The sequence below is a fragment of the Phyllobates terribilis genome, unplaced genomic scaffold (assembly GCF_046119375.1).
Source record: "Phyllobates terribilis strain yellow unplaced genomic scaffold, ASM4611937v1 Scaffold_2__4_contigs__length_985480577, whole genome shotgun sequence".
Lineage (NCBI taxonomy): Eukaryota > Metazoa > Chordata > Amphibia > Anura > Dendrobatidae > Phyllobates > Phyllobates terribilis.
The window spans coordinates 114,814,890-114,830,698 of record NW_027362762.1 but is presented as its reverse complement, the minus strand read 5'-3'; the positions used below and the strand labels follow the sequence as shown (position 1 = coordinate 114,830,698).

Sequence of the window (15,809 nt, the reverse complement as noted above, 5' to 3'; positions counted from 1 at the left end):
TTTAAATGTCCTTTTATATTACCATCTTTATTAAAAATGAAATTAGTATCCTTGCAATTCTTATACTGGCTGCAATGGTTATTTTAGGTTCACACCTCCTATCCTTTCAGTAAGTGTTTTCAGTAGGCTCATTATCATCAGAGACAGGATTTCAATGGCAGGTAACACTTCTATACACAGCTGATAATACTGGATCCACCAATCACAATAGGCAATGTCACAATTGATTCTGCTCCCCCTCCCTCCACAATATACACTGCTCAAAAAAATAAAGGGAACACTCAAAAAACACATCCTAGATCTGAATGAATGAAATATTCTCATTGAATACTTTGTTCTGTACAAAGTTGAATGTTCTGACAACAAAATCACACAAAAATCATCAATGGAAATCAAATTTATTAACCAATGGAGGCCTGGATTTGGAGTCACCCCCAAAATTAAAGTGGAAAAATACACTACAGGCTGATCCAACTTTGATGTAATGTCCTTAAAACAAGTCAAAATGAGGCTCAGCATTGTGTGTGGCCTCCACCTGCCTGTATGACCTCCCTACAATGCCTGGGCATGCTCCTGATGATGTTGCGGGTGGTCTCCTGTGGGATCTCCCCCCAGACCTGGACTAAAGCATCCGCCAACTCCTGGACAGTCTGTGGTGCAACGTGACGTTGGTGGATGGAGCGAGACATGATGTCCCAGATGTGCTCAATCGGATTCAGGTCTGGGGAACGGACGGGCCAGTCCATAGCTTCAATGCCTTCATCTTGCAGGAACTGCTGACACACTCCAGCCACATGAGGTCTGGCATTGTCCTGCATTAGGAGGAACCCAGGGCCAACCCCACCAGCATATGGTCTCACAAGGGGATCTCATCTCGGTACCTAATGGCAGTCAGGCTACCTCTGGCGAGCACATGGAGGGCTGTGCAGCCCGCCAAAGAAATGTCACCCCACACCAATACTGACCCACTGCCAAACCGGTCATGCTGAAGGATGTTGCAGGCAGCAGATCGCTCTCCACGGCGTCTCCAGACTCTGTCACGTCTGTCACATGTGCTCAGTGTGAACCTGCTGTCATCTGTGAAGAGCACAAGGCGCCAGTGGCAACTTTGCCAATCCTGGTGTTCTGTGGCAAATGCCAACCATCCTGCATGGTGTTGGGCTGTGAGCACAACCCCCATCTGTGGATGTCGGGCCCTCATACCACCCTCATGGAGTCGGTGTCTAACCGTTTGTGCAGACACATGCACATTTGTGGCCTGCTGGAGGTCATTTTGCAGGGCTCTGGCAGTGCTCCTCCTGTTTCTCCTTGCAAAAAGGCAGAGGTAGCGGTCCTGCTGCTGGGTTGTTGCCTTCCTACGGCCTCCTACACGTCTCCTGGTGTACTGGCCTGTCTCTTGGTAGCGCCTCCAGCCTCTGGACACTATGCTGACAGACACAGCAAACCTTCTTGCCATAGCTCGCATTGATGTGCCATCCTGGATGAGCTGCACTACCTGAGCAACTTCTGTGGGTTGTAGAGTCCGTCTCATGCTACCACGAGTGGGAAAGCACAACCAAGATTCAAAAGTGACAAAAACATGAGCCAGAAAGCATTGGTACTGAGATGTGGTCTGTGGTCCCCACCTGCAGAACCACTCCTTTATTGAGGGTGTCTTGATAATTGTCAATAATTTCCATCTATTGTCTATTCCATTTGCACAACAGCATGTGAAATTGATTGTCAATCAGTGTTGCTTCCTAAGTGGACGGTTTGATTTCACAGAAGTTTGATTTACTTGGAGTTATATTCTGTTGTTTAAGTGTTCCCTTTATTTTTTTGAGCAGTGTATATTGTAAGACGGCGGTGTTCACACCGTGCAGTAACTGAGGCAGTGACCCAAGCAAGTCCAACATAAACAGCTTTTATTTCAGCAACTCCCGGGTTAACAGAAGTCCATACACAGTGGTTGCCGGGGGCAACGGCTGCGTCGGGCCGCTCATAGCCTGACGGGTGTAGAGCCTTCCCAGGCGTGGGTTCAGTTATACACAGTCCTGCTGAGCTTTCCTGCTGTGCTCCTAGCAGGTTCCAACATAGAACCACACATCCTTAGTGAAGGGTTTTTAAAGGACCTGTGGCAAGAGCCACTGGAAAACCCGGGTTGGAGGGAGGAGGTCGCCCCACTGCCTTCCTGCAGCCTCGTCTAAGAAATGAAGGCCCTGCCGGGTTTTTACTTAATCTGCCTTAGCCAGATAGTGTGACCAGGTCAATGCTCACCTTCATTCCTGCATTGCAGCCGCAGGTGCCAATAATTTCCATCTATTGTCTATTCCATTTGCACAACAGCATGTGAAATTGATTGTCAATCAGTGTTGCTTCCTAAGTGGACAGTTTGATTTCACAGAAGTTTGATTCACTTGGAGTTATATTCTGTTGTTTAAGTGTTCCCTTTATTTATTTGATTGCGGGCTTTTCTTTTAGAGATATACTTTGAGTATTTCCTGAATGTACCATTGCTGTAAATGTTTAGTTCAATTTTATTAAATGGATTTTCAACTACGAATATATTGACGACCCATCCTTAGGATAGACCATCAATATCAGATCAGTGGGGGTTGGATACCTGACACCCCAACTGATCAGGTGTTACCTGTTCTGGCAGTGGCCAAATGTACACAATGTATGAGGCGAAGCTTCACCACTGTCACACTGTTTAGTGGCTGCTCCAGGTACTTCTGATCAGCTCCTTTCCAAATAAACAGCTGATCGGAAAAGGTGCTGGGTGTTGGACTCCCACAGATCTGATATATATGGCCTATCCTATGGATAGAAAGAGAAAGACCACAGCACAGAATACAAGGTTTCAAAGCTGAAATAACTTTATCTCAACTACTATTTTGACTAAGGCCCATCACTAGAGTTGAATATTTTTATGAATAAGACACCATCAAACTTGGATCATGTGCTGCTTTTTTTCTCTTTCTTTTTGTGGATATCAGGTTCTTGGGCTGGGACTTGACATAGGTATTACTGCAACATTACTCTGCTCCTCAAGGGAAGTACTTATGCCGCTCATCTCCATATTCTATCCTGAGGACAGATCATCACTATCATTGTAATGGAAACCCCTTTAAAGGCATTGTATTGAAAAAAATGTCTGCTTCCTTTCCAAAACAGCGGCATCACTGGCTGTGTGCAGTAATACAGCTCAGTCATTCATGTGAAAGGTGCTGAGTTGCAATACTACACCCAACCCATAGACCAAGGTGGCGCTGTAGAAATCAAACGTGTTTTTCTAATCTCATGCAACCTTTTTATTAATAGGAAGCAAATTAAAAACTATTTTTTATCGCTTTTTACCAATTATGTATAAATAAATGTATCATTTATTTAATTTTTATCAATTATGTATAACTAAAATTACAAAAATAAATCCACAATTTTAATTTTAATCACTGGCTTCTTGCTCAGTTTTGGATCTATTTCTTGGCTGGTAATTTGCATTCCTTTTTTACTATGCCAAATACTTTCTGACCATTCATACAGGCATAATCATTGGCAATCATTTATAGTGTTGTTTGCCAAAGGGCATGACATTACTTTTAATGACAGCAGATATTTGAGATATTATTTACTGTGTTCTACACATTTCGAGAGTTGATGTTCAGTTTGTCATTTCCAAGAAGGTCTGGTCTCTTTTTGGACGGAGCTGATCGCATAGTGTAAGCATTCTCCAGCCGGCCTGGAATAAAGGGAGAAAGAAAAGGCATGTAATCTGCAGGCACGCTCAATAATGCCTACTTACAGCGCTGAGTCTATTCACGAGAGAATAAAGCATTCATGAGCTGTTCCACTGCTGTATGAAAACATTTCCTGTGGCATTTTAATCTATCATTGTAAACATCTTGGTCTCTTCGGTTGCCAAACACGTCAGCTGCCTTCTATTTGGGAACAGAAGCTGAGATACACATTATGTCATCCTCGTGTAACAACAGAAATGTCAGCCTTATCTATCAATTATGAAGCTCGGCTATTCTCCTCGCTGGTTAGGATCCTTTGTACTTTCCATATAAACAGTAAAAAGTTAAGATCGGGTCACGCCTAAAGTATGATAAACTCTTGGCCTTGATAATAAGAATAGCTGTTTAGATTAGAGAAGATTACCAATGAATAATTACATAACTCAGACTCGTGGTAGCTGTGAAAGTTGCTAAAGAAAAATGTATTACTGAAAGCTAGGGTGGCGAGGCTGGTGGCCTCCATAGAAGATGCATTGAACCTTCTCTTGGGTAGCCACCTTTTGAGGAACACTTTTGTTCTCACCATAAACTGCACCTAGAGGTTCTCCTAGTTACAAGGTGAGTAGTTAAATCACTTACTAACTTCTTGTTTGTAAAGATCTTCAGGTAGCTCATGTATTTGCTTGCCCTTGTATTAGTAGATACACTGAAACCTTACATAGAGTAAAGGGGGCCATGAAGACTTCAGCAGTCAACTGTAGTGTGTGGGGGAAGCTGCTCTATTCCCTGCAGCGCCACCACAATGTAAATGAAGGATTATACAGTTCACAATTTGCATATTTCCCAGAGGAGCATTGCAAGGCTTAAAAGTCTCCTCACCTTGGCATGTCAGGCTTAACATGTCACTCTCCGCAAGAAGAAACGTTAACCCTTGGATCCTGGACAGATGTCTCTCACCCAGCCAAACCAGATCTCATACTTTGCACTGATGAGGGGCAGTACCCTGAAAACAGTGTCTGCAAATTGAGATTCTGGTTATAGGTTTTATCCAAAGTCATGTGGCAAGGCTTGTAAAAGGGTTGACTTTTAGTATTGTCATTTCCAATAGGTGGCGCTAGCATTCTAGTCCTCTTCCTCTGTGAAGAGACAATTGCACAGTTCACAATAAAATCAATGGGCTGTCCATACAATACATGAACATGTTTGGTACTCCACAGCGAGAGACTCTCTTTGTGACCACATCGTGGCTAGTAGATGAATATAGAATGCCACCTATTACTTTTTAACTCACAAATAACATATTTGTAAATAAGGTTATTAATATTGATCCAAACAACCCATTTAAGTCTTTCTTCACAACTTTATTTGTGGATTATGGATAAATAGAAAATACTGGGAACATAAACTCTTTCGAGAGTGACGATTATAGTTAATTTTGCAGTTAAAGGGAACCTGTCATGTCCCCAAATGCTATTAACCTTCAGATATGGGTTTATTCTGTAGGTAATAATGTTATTAACCTGCCCAGCGCCAGCGCTTAGCTGAATGTTGCAGGGAGAAAATGAACTTTATTCCTCCCAGCAGCCTCCGCCTTTAAATTATAGAGATGCGGCTTCAGTCACCGCTAAGTACATAGCGGCCGGCGGCTGTAACCACGCCCCGGCACAGACTGACAGCCGGCTCAGCACTGATGTACTGCGGAACCAGTTGTCAGTCAGTGCCAGAGCGTGGTTACAGCCGCTGCTCACTACTCACTGATGTATAATTGTCAGCTGATCTCACCAATTTTAACGGGATCAGCCAACAGTCTACTGTGTATGGGGGCCTCATGACTGTTCCCTGACAGATTGTGTGGCATAAAGATCAGTGGTTGGAAATCAATCTCCCAATCCTTTCGTTCGGTGGGGAGATAAGCTGCTGCCAGATGATTCTGGCAGTGGATCTTTCATAGAGGACATAGGAACCCTCAGTAGTTTGACTGACAGCCATGGAGAGTGTATGGCCAGCTGTACAAATGAATGAATAAAATCTACTAGGTTGGATTGCTTTGACTTATGCACCTTGTCTTTTTATACATTTTCTGCACTTCTGTTGTGGGATGTTATATTATAAGAAGTAATAGTGGATCTTCTAAATTTGGATTTGTTTAGCCATCCAGCTGTGTCCTTTATCAGCAATGATGTATTATCCGGGAAATGTAGGGAGCAAACCTAATTTCATCATTCTACAGATTAATTATTTATCCGGACATATGACCCAAGAACAAAAGGAATGGAAGATGTTTCCGATTATTATCATGGAGCTAAATGGTTGTTATCCGGGGAAGTCAAAGAGTAAATTCTTCATGTATCTGTATATAAATATCAGTGACAGCATGTGACACTGGTGATGATAGTGAATCATTGATCATGTACCGTCATGCTTAGGTAAGGAGAAGAGGAAGTTTGTGCATTCTTTTCTTAGCTTGCGAGCTGTAGATGTAAACGAGCGGGATTAAACACAGGAGATTTTATGACCAGTCTTCTGCATGAGGCCATGAGAACAATCCCTATAAAGTCCTGGTTACTTTCTTAGTGTTCAACTTTTGTAAATAAAATGGGAACAATTGACTCTTATTGATAAAAGGCGAGGACATGGTTATGTGACTACATGTCCATTGTCACCATGGACCCTATTTAAGGTGATCCATGTGACATTTCTCACATCTTTAGTTTGTGTTTGTGTCAACACCACTAATAGGATACAAGTAAAGGTATATCACTGCCTTAAAGAGGACCTTTCACCAAATTTTCTATGGTGAGCTGGACACACAATGTAATAGTGGATGCAGAATAAAATAAAACATTTTTGTTTTGTTTTTTAAATTCGCCTCTCTGTTGACGAGATATTAGCAATCAAAGCATTTGCCACCTATTGAATTCACTTTTGTTAAGTCCAAGTGGGTGTTTTCAAATAGCAACTCATAAAATAAGAAGAAGTACACTCTCCCAGTGATAGCAACTCATACAGGGAGAAGAAGTACACGCCTCCAGTGATAGCAACTCATACAGGGAGAAGAAGTACACGACCCCAGTGATAGCGACTCATACAGAGAGAATAAGTACACGCCCCCAGTGATAGCAACTCATACAGGGAGAAGAAGTACACGCACCCAGTGATAGCAACTCATACAGAGAGAATAAGTACACGCCCCCAGTGATAGCAACTCATACAGGGAGAAGAAGTACACGCACCCAGTGATAGCAACTCATACAGGGAGAATAAGTACATGCCCCCAGAGGGAAGGTGACATGCATAGCGAGGACAGCAGTGCAGAGGAGGAGGGAGCCGTAGCACTACATCAGGCAGGAACAAGCAGTGGGGTGGCCACAGACACAAGGCAGGCAACTATTCCCCAGAACACCAACACAAGGGAAGTTGCCAGCCCAACTATTAGGTCTTCTAGAGTCTGGCTCTTTTTTAAAGACTGTCCAGTTAACCCCAAAAAGGCTATTTGCAATATCTGCCATACCAGCATCAGCAGGTGCAGCAAAACTACCAGCCTGACCACCACCAGAATGCACATGACAGCAAAGCACCCGACTAGTTAAGCCGAACGCCAGGGTCCAGAAAATAGTGTCTGCGGGTGACACCACTGCCTGTTCCGCTGTTGTGCGTGCACGCCAATCCCCTGTACATAGCGCAGGTGAAGATGCCTCCCACCCTGCACCTTTCGTTGCACACTTGCAACCACCACCATCAGCAACAACGTCCATGTCCTTATCCCAGCACAGTGTTCAATTGTCCCTACCCCAGTCCTTTGAATGCAAGCGCAAATATGCAGCCAACCCCCCACAGTTCACAATACTAAACTGCCACATTTCTCGACTGCTTGCACTGGAAATATTGCTTTTTAGGCTCATGAAGACGTAAGCTTTCCGCAACCTCATGGCAGCAGCCATCACTCTGTACTCGGTCCCCATCTGCCACTTTCTGTCCCGTTGTGCCATCCCCGCCTTAAACAAACATGTGTCCCAGAACACTAGCCGTGCCCTCACCAATGCAGTTACTGGGAAGTTCCACCTAACCACAGACATGTGGACAAGTGCTTGTGGCCATGGACGGTACATCTCACTGACGGCACACTGGGTTAATATTGTGGAAGCTGGGACCCAGTCGGACCCAGGGACGGAACACGTCCTCCCGAAGCCGAGGATTGTGGGCCCTGGGTCAATCAGTGTTGCCCCCACATTCTACAGCTCCTGCACCTCCTCCTCTTCAGCCTCCATCTCTGAAATTACCACATCAGTCGGAAGCTGGAAGCACTGCAACACTGCCTCGGCCCAAGCAGCAACAAGCTGTGCTGAAGCTAATATGCTTATGTGATAAACCTCACACCACTGCGGAGTTCTTGAAAGCTGTAACAGAGCAGGCAGAGCTGTGGCTCTCACCGCTGAACCTACGGCCAGGCATGGTTGTGTGTGACAATGGCCAGAACCTGGAGGTGGCTCTGAGGTTTGGCAACCTCACACATGTACCATGCCTAGCCCATATGCCTGTGGCTCAGTGGTATCTCAAAACCTACCTGGAGCTGCTTGTGAAAGTACACCGCATATGTGCCCATTTCGGAAAGTCAGCTACAGCTTATGCCGCCCTCGCCGTGCTTCAGCAGCGTTTGTAGCTTCAGCGTTTGCAGCTTCCAGCTCACCGACTGGTGTGCGATGTCACCACTCGTTGGAACTCAACGTTGCATATGTTGGGAAGGATTTGTGAGCAGCAGAGGGCAGTTGTTGAGTACCAGCTTCAACATGTCCGTCGTTTTTCAGGTCATCCTCTGCACATAAGAGCTGATGAGTGGGCATGAATGTCTGACATCTGTGCCGTCCTCTAAAACTTTGAGGACTCTACCAAGATGGTGAGCAGCGATTATGCCATAATTAGCGTCACCATCCCGTTTCTCTGTCTACTGAAACGCTCGCTACTCACAAAGAGGCATTGCAGGCGGAGCACGATGAGATGGAACAAGGAACTATACTGGGTGATGCTACACAGCCCAGCCTCATCTCATCTCAATGCGGATTAGGTGATAATTAGGAGGAGGAGGAACAGGAGCTGGTTTCCTGCGTTACAGACGGTACTACCCACACAATGTTCATACTGTCTGTTCAGCGTGGATGGCTTGAGGAGAGGGAGGAGGAGGACCAGGAGGAGGATGAATAGGAGGAGAGCATGGACAGTTGTCCTCTTGGTCAGGACAGGGAAGTATTGGCTGTTGGCAGTCTGGCCACATGGCTGACTTTATGTTCCGCTGCCTTTCCCGTCACCCTCGCGTTATACGCATTTTGGCCAGTACGAATTACTAGTTGGTCACACTTCTAGATCCTTGTTACAAGGAGAACTTTCTATCCCTCCAGGTGGAACAATTATTTAAAAAATTCCCATCTGAGAACGCTGGCGGCAGAGGTCATAGTATGTTGGCCAACCAAACAGTACAGGCGAGGGAGACACAAATACGATGCAGCAGAGGCAGGGGAACAATGTCAAAGGTCTGGGACAGTTTTCTCAGACCCTCCCAGCGCGCAGGCCCTGATGCGCGGGGTACTCTGACAAGGAGGGAAACGTTTTGGAAGATGCTGAAGGAGTACCTTGACGACTGTACCAGTGTCCTCCATGATTCCTATTAACTATTGGGTATCCAAGCTGGACATGTGGCATGAACTGTCTCTCTACGACTTGGAGTTACGTTTTGTCACAGGGGGGTTTTAGTGCCACCGGGGGTATTATAACCAGGACTGTGGAGTCGGTAATCCAAACCTCCGACTCCAACTCCTCAATTTCCATGACACTGACTCCAACTCTGACTCCACGACTCCGACTCCCTCATACATGGCTCATGTTTAAATGATAAATTTACTGTAGCACAGATTCATCTCAGCTAAAAGTCTAGACCCTTAGCCCTCCTCTATGTCTCTTCAAAGGAGTATTGGAGTGTGTCCAATTTTTTTACAGCCATTGCAGTCACTTCATACGCAATAACAGTCTAGGAGACCCACTCCTTTATAATGGTATTTTTTTTTTAATGACGCCCTCCACTATGTCTTTTCAAATTTGTATTGGAGCGTGTCCTAATTTTTAGCAGCCCTTGAACTTGCTACCTACGCAATAGCAGTATAGGAGGCCCACTCCTTAATAATTTGTAAAACAATTTTTATGAGGCCTTTCGCTACGTCTCTTCAAATTGGTATTAGAGCCCGTCCTAATTTTTGGCAGCCCTTGAACTTGCTGCATACGCAATAAAAGTATAGGAGACCCACTCTTTAATAATGAAAATTTATTTTTAACTGAAGCTCTCCACTACGTCTCTTCAAATTGGTATTGGAGTGCTTTCTAATTTTTGTCGCCCTTGAACTTGCTGCATACGCAATAACAGTATAGGAGACCCACTCATTAATGAAGGGGAAAAAATACTGAGGCCCTTCACTATGTCTATTCAAAGTGGTATTGGAGCGTGTCCTAATTTTTGGCAGCCCTTGAACTTGCTACATATGCAATAACCGTATAGGAGACCCACTCCTATGTTGTATGTTGCAGTACCAAATGGCCCTTGTGAAGAATTATTGAAAAAAATCTCATCTGACAACGCTGGCGGCACAGAGGTCACAGTTTCTTGAACAACTAAGGCGTACAGGCGAGGGAGAAACAAAGCAGATGCAGCAGAGGCAGGGGAAATCTGTCACAGGTCTGGGACAGTTTTCTCAGACCCTCCCGGTGCCCAGGCCCTAATGCGTGGGTTACCTTAGTAGTGCGCACACTGTAGATGCAGCGCAGCTCCTCCTGCCGCTCTACAGTCTGTGTGCCCACTATTAAAGACCATATTAACTAAAATCCACTCCTATGGGTTGTAGTGAATATTCATGGTCTTTAATAGCGGTCACACGAGACCGCTGGCCGCAGCAGGAGTCGCACTGCAGGTACAGTGTGCACGCTAGTAAGGTGAGTGAATGGTCACTGCTTCCCATGCACACAGTCCCGGCATGGGGAGCAGTGACTATTCTGGCACAGCATCTCACAGTGTGAGGGCGCATGGCAGTAACGCCATGCGCGGCTCACACAGTGAGATCCATGTCGACAGCAGAGCGGGACACAGCGCTGGAGGAGAGAGTAGGTGAGTATGATTGTTTATTTTTGTGTGTAGCGTGATGAGGGTCAGGGGGTGCCAAGCATACTAGGAATGGATGAGTGCCAAGCATACCAGGAAGAGGGATGAGAGGGGCATACCAGGATAGAGGGGTGCCAAGCATACCAGGAAGAGGGATGAGGGGAACCATACATACCAGGATGAGGGGTGCCAAGCATACCAGGAAGAGAGGTGAAGGGGGCCATACATACCAGCATGAGGGATGAAGGGTGCCATACATACCAGGAAGAGGGATGAAGAGTGCCATACATACCAGGAAGAGGGATGAGGGGTGTCATACATACCAGGATGGGGATGAGATGGGCCATACATACCAGGATGAAGGGTGCCATACATACCAGGATGGGGATGAGGGCCACGTATAACAGGAAGGAGAGGGCCATATGTACCAGGATGGGGGATATTAACAGAATTGGGGGACATTACCCCTATAACAGTGTCAGCAGTAGGCTCCCTCCTCCTTAACAGGGCATCATGACCAGCTTAATTTTCTATTTTCCTCCTCTAAAACCTAGGTGCGTCTTATAGTCCAGTGCGTCTTATAGTCTGAAAACTACGGTATACTTTAAAGTAATTATTATAGTTGGGGGATCATAACAAAATCATGCACTCATTTCAATGGTCTTGTTTACTTATTGGGAACCAAACTCTAGAATTTATAGATCCAGTAATGTTATGTGCACCATGATAATATTTATGTTTACAGATTATTTATTATGTTCCACCATAAGATGTCTGGATGTATTACAATGGTATTGGATCTATGTTTCCCAATCTGGGCCCTTAATGTTTGTCCAGTTCGCCTTATATACTGTATTGTAATTTGCAGCTGCAGTTTAATAGATAAATCCCAAATCGTGTTGAACAATCCATGTATTCCTGTAGTCAAGCGCTTTCCTGTTACAATAGAATGTTTCTTTACATCTATGTTTAATGTTCTCACAGCACTTACATTTGAGAGGACCCACATCTATACCCTCTTCCCCAGCCCACCAAACACCCCAACAAGTCTTGTCTCTGTGTTCCACTCTTTTGAGTGTCCGCAAGTGGCTCGGGGATTGCATATTTTTTTAAGTTTTGTGCTCTTTTAAAACTGATTCTTGGATGCAAGTTTAATTCTCTATTTAGAAAGGAGTCGTTTCCTTACATTGTCCAGAACCTATGCAAGATTCTTTAATTTCTTAATGCACTAAGTTAAACCTGGTGATAAAACTACAAGAATAATTCAGATCTATTGATAAGATTTTTATTTTGAGTTTAATCAAGAAGTCTTGGGACATTTTTCTTGCCCATTCCATTGTTGTCACGGGTGTGTTGCCACGAAGATCGTCACGAGTACACAGCCTGACTTCTCGCAGCTGACTTGTTGGTGCTTTGTGTTTCTCGGCAGTGAGGGAGTTAATTCTCTCTCTCTCTCTGGGCTAGATGAGGTCCAGCCTCACCCAGCTGCAATCAATACTTCTGTAGTGAGACTCCTTCATATACCTGCTGGTCTGTCTGGGAGGTGTCGGTGAAAGCATTTCATTCAGACTGACAGAGCGGATCGTGGTGTTTGGAGTTGCTGAGATAAGTGTACTTGGAAGTGTTTTTTCCCTTTCCTCGCTTTATCATTTATCTCCTTTCCCTTTGGTTTTCCCTCTGTTGTAGTTGAGAAGTTGTTTGTATGCAAGGTGGTTTTGGTTTTTCCCTTGTACTGTCTCGTTCGTCTAAATACTGTGTTTGGGCATATTATTTCTTGTTCCCTTTGGTTGTGATCGGGGTCCTTCTCAGGACTAGATTACTGAGGTGCAGGGATCTTCAGGAGGTAGGGGTTACGCTGGCGGCCTGGACCTCTGTACCTTTAACAGTACCTCCAGGTTGAGGGATTAGTCAGGGCCCCAGCTTAGGGTCAGCTTAGGCCCCCTACCTCCAGTATACAGAGACAGCGTGACATTTTCACCGACCCACTTAGTTTTTCTCCAGCTACTATGGATCCAGTAGCCGGTCTAGCTCGGCAATTGCAGAGTTTGTCCATGGAGCTGGCGGACGTTAGGTCCAAGGTTTGGCATCCTCAGGAGCAAGCCGGACCAGAACCTAAAGTAGCTCTCCCTGATAGGTTCACTGGGGGGCGGGACAAGTTTTTTGTTTTCCGGGAGGCATGTAAATTGTACTTTCGGCTGCGGCCTCGGTCATCGGGGAGTGAAGAACAAAGAGTGGGAATTGTCATCTCGCTCCTACAAGGGGACCCACAATCTTGGGCGTTCTCTCTTCCCCCGGGTTCCCCGGCTCTCCAGACAGTGGATAGGTTTTTCGCTGCCCTGGGACTCGTATATGATGACCCAGATCGGATCTCCCTTGCTGAGTCTAAGTTACGTAGGATCCAGCAGGGAGATCGTCCGGCGGAGGAATTCTGTTCGGAGTTCCGTAGGTGGGCCACGGACACCCAGTGGAATGACCCGGCTCTTAGGAGCCAGTTTTGTCATGGTTTATCCGACAAATTACAGGATGTGTTGGCACAGTATGACTCTCCCGTGTCTCTGGAAGCCGCTATGGCCCTCGCTATTCGCGTGGACAGACGGCTTCGGGAGAGGTGCGGGATAACTCTACCCCCTGTGATGACTCCACCTCCTACAAGGTCCCCTCATATGGTGGTTCCCCTGGTCAGTCCAGAGGAGCCTATGCAATTAGGAGGGACATCATTTCGGGGGAGGGGACCGGTGGTGCGCCATAAGGCAGGAAGGTGTTTCTTCTGCGGGAGAAAGGGACATTTTATTGGGGGGTGTCCATCCCGTCCCTTGCAGAGTGAAGAGTCGTCGGAAAACTGTTGATCCCAGGTTGTGTGGTGGACGGCAATCTGGGAGTAGGTATTTCGTCCCTAGGTTCGTCTCAGTTTCTCGTACCGGCGGAGGTGGTGGTGGGTACGAGAACTGAGAGGATATCTGTTCTTCTGGATAGTGGGGCCGGGGCTAATCTGGTTGATGCTCGGTTTGCCCGGGTTCAAGGTATGCGGTTGAGTGAGTTGGCTAAACCCATCCCCATATTCTCGATCGATGCCAGGCCTCTCGGGCAGGGAAGTTTTTTGCAAGTTGTGCATGACGTAAAACTTCAGGTGGGGGCAATACATAAAGAACTGTTGTCTTGCTACGTGTTGGAGGGTCTTCCCACTCCTATTGTGTTGGGCCTTCCTTGGTTAGCTAAGCATAACCCGGTTATTAATTGGCAAACCAGGGAGATAAGCCAATGGAGTAAATTCTGTAATAAAAACTGCATGAACACGGTCATTGGTGCGGTTACTCCTTGGGTCTTACCTCCATTTCTGGCGGACTTTGAGGATGTATTCTCGGAGAAAGGGTGTCAGGAACTACCTCCTCATCGCGTGTATGACTGTTCTGTAAAACTGCTCCCAGAGGCCAAGTTACCTAAAGCTAGGTTGTATAACCTTTCTGGTCCTGAGAGGCAGGCCATGAAGGATTATATCTCAGAAAGTCTGGCTAAGGGGCATATTAGACCTTCATCTTCACCGGTGGCTGCGGGGTTCTTCTTTGTTAAGAAGAAAGATGGAGGCCTACGTCCTTGCCTGGATTTCCGTGAACTTAATCGGATTACGGTCCGAGATCCGTATCCGCTCCCACTTATTCCCGATCTCTTTAATCAGATCGTGGGCGCCAAATGGTTTTCTAAGTTGGATCTCAGGGGGGCGTACAATCTGATTAGGATGAAGGAGGGGGATGAGTGGAAGACGGCGTTTAACACTCCGGAGGGGCATTATGAGAACCTTGTCATGCCATTCGGTCTGACTAATGCCCCGGCGGTGTTCCAACACTTTGTTAATGACATTTTTCGCCGCTTGGTGGGACAGTTTGTTGTCATATATCTGGATGATATCCTAATTTACTCGCCGGATCTGGTGTCTCATCAGGAGCACGTTAGGCAGGTGTTACAGATCTTGCGGGATAATAAACTGTATGCCAAGTGGGAAAAGTGTGTGTTCGCCGTACAGGAACTCCAGTTTTTAGGCTTCCTGGTTTCAGCGTCCGGTTTTCGTATGGACCCTGGGAAAGTGCGGGCAGTTCTTGAGTGGGATCGGCCAGAGAATCTTAAGGCACTACAACGTTTCCTGGGGTTTGCTAATTATTACCGAAAGTTCATTCGTAATTTCTCGTCCATGGTTAAGTCTCTCACTGACATGACTAAAAAGGGGACGGATTTTTCTAGGTGGTCTGACAAGGCTTGTCAAGCATTCTCCTCTTTGAAAAAATGTTTTGCCTCGGCGCCCATACTCATTCAACCTGATGCGTCTCAGCCATTCATTGTAGAGGTAGACGCTTCCGAGGTAGGGGTGGGAGCAGTATTGTCACAAGGTTCGTCCCCTGGTAAGTGGCATCCGTGCGCCTTTTTCTCTAAAAAATTGTCGTCCGCTGAGAGGAATTACGATGTCGGCAATAGGGAACTCTTGGCCATTAAGTTAGCTTTTGAGGAGTGGCGCCATTTTCTGGAGGGGGCAGTTCATCCGGTCACCGTCATCACCGATCACAAGAACCTGCTATATCTGGAGTCCGCGAAACGTCTGAATCCCAGACAAGCTAGGTGGTCATTGTTTTTTACCAGGTTTAATTTTGTCGTTACATATCGTCCTGGGTCAAAAAATGTAAAGGCGGATGCCTTATCTCGTAGTTTCCCGGGGGCCGGGAATACGGACGACCCGATTCCTATCCTTCAGGAGGGGGTGGTGGTTTCGGCAGTATGCTCTGAGCTGGAGGAGGAGGTATTGGAGGCTCAGGGGGACGCCCCTGTTGGACCTCCAGGGAGATTGTTTGTTCCAGATCAGTTGCGACAAAAGGTGATCGAGGCACACCATAACTCAGTTTTTGCAGGACACCCGGGGAGTAAAGCAACTGTGGATCTCCTCTCGCGTCGGTTTTGGTGGCCTAATT

At 46.1% G+C, this 15,809-nt stretch overlaps 1 protein-coding gene across 6 annotated transcripts in view; it reads left to right on the top strand.

Moving 5' to 3' along the window:
* The window catches only part of STARD13 (StAR related lipid transfer domain containing 13), a 536,983-nt gene that overhangs the window by 396,841 nt on the left and 124,333 nt on the right, over positions 1-15,809 (top strand). The window contains exon 1 of one of the 6 annotated variants that reach the window (XM_073662525.1): positions 4,189-4,337. The exons of the other annotated variants lie outside the window; for them this stretch is intronic. The gene's annotated coding sequence lies outside the window, so the exon portion shown is untranslated. Of the gene's footprint in view, positions 1-4,188; positions 4,338-15,809 lie in introns of those variants that run through there. 6 annotated transcript variants of the gene reach the window in all.